The sequence below is a fragment of the Galeopterus variegatus genome, unplaced genomic scaffold (genome assembly GCF_000696425.1).
Source record: "Galeopterus variegatus unplaced genomic scaffold, G_variegatus-3.0.2 Scaffold11960, whole genome shotgun sequence".
In the NCBI taxonomy this organism is placed as follows: Eukaryota; Metazoa; Chordata; class Mammalia; order Dermoptera; family Cynocephalidae; genus Galeopterus; species Galeopterus variegatus.
The window spans coordinates 44,625-46,017 of record NW_007738071.1 but is presented as its reverse complement, the minus strand read 5'-3'; the positions used below and the strand labels follow the sequence as shown (position 1 = coordinate 46,017).

The window sequence follows — 1,393 nt, the reverse complement described above, 5'->3', positions numbered from 1 at the left end:
TCCGTTTACTCAGGTGAAACCGGCAGACTCCTTGTTCCTTAGCATTCAGTGAGATACAAAGCGCTGGAATGGATGGATGCATCTGGAGGCATGCCCAGTGAGACACTGCTCCATGATGACATGTGGAGTGACAGAGATCAGGAGCCGGACCCGCGCCTGAAACCAGTCTCCGGTTTACATGCACGCCTTTGAACGCTTGTCATCTTCAATAAGCGAAAAATTACAGAATTTAATAAATGCTTTATAGGAGCAAATTAAGAAGGTGAACTAATTTTTTTTTTCAGAGCAGTGGAGCTATGATTTATGAAATTATAAAGTGGACTAAAAGTCATTATAATTTTTCCAAGTACTAGAAGCACTTTGGAGTTTTTGTGAAGGTATCATTAAATTTGCTTTATTGTGTCTTGTAATACAGGATAATTTTTAAGGCATGCCTTCTTTAATCTTTTTGTTCTCTTTCACACCTGTTTTCCAATGTTTTTGACAAAGAATCTGAAAATCAGTAATTTTTGTCCTATTTGTTTCACATGCTAGCTGAAGGACAATCACTGCATTGAGGTTATACCTGGCTCTGAAAGACTTTTCTGGTCCTAGAATTTAATACAGTTATTTAGACATTTATATAAGAATTTCATTTTCTAAAATTAGGGGGTAAGCTGAAAAGTTTCTCTACTGAAGAATATTATTAATAAATATTTTATAGGACACTACTTTATGTGTCACATATGTGAAGAAGCTTCAACCATCATCCTGCTTTTTTTTTTAGAAGGCTAATAATGTAATTGCCTGTATATTTGGTAATATATTCACATGGTTCTGTTAAGGCATTATTCCAAACCTAATTGTAACAAAAAGATGTTTCAAACAATATAGCATAAATAAAAACAGCACACATATAGTTAAGGACAGATTAGTAATATGACTCATAACTATCGCTGAAATAATTTATTGAGGCAATTCTTCTATTATCATTATTTAAACGCATGCACATGAGCATAGGTGCACGCACACACGCACATGCACGTCCACACGCGTGTTCACACACGTGCACACCCACACTTAAGTATTAAGCTGTTCATCACTCCTAGCTGTTAAACATAGGATATTAAGAGTTATAGACCCAGATTTCTAACCCATTACATTAAAAGCTCTTCGTACAGTGTTTGGGACATGCTAAGTGCTCTATTTTAGCTATCATCATCATCAGGAAGCAAGCACTAATAGATAATTATTGATCTTTATATACAAGGGAAAATCCAACAATCATTTTTCCACAAAGGTGAGAAAAAATAGAAAAGTATCTTAATATCATATAACCTTAAAATGTTAGCATTAAAATGGACTTTAGACACCATCTACTTCAAGTTATTCACTGTTTCAGAGACACTGAATA

At 34.6% G+C, this 1,393-nt stretch overlaps 1 long non-coding RNA gene across 1 annotated transcript in view; it reads right to left on the bottom strand.

Moving 5' to 3' along the window:
- The window catches only part of LOC103610883, a 3,896-nt gene that overhangs the window by 808 nt on the left and 1,695 nt on the right, over window positions 1-1,393 (bottom strand). The gene's annotated exons all lie outside the window — the stretch shown is intronic.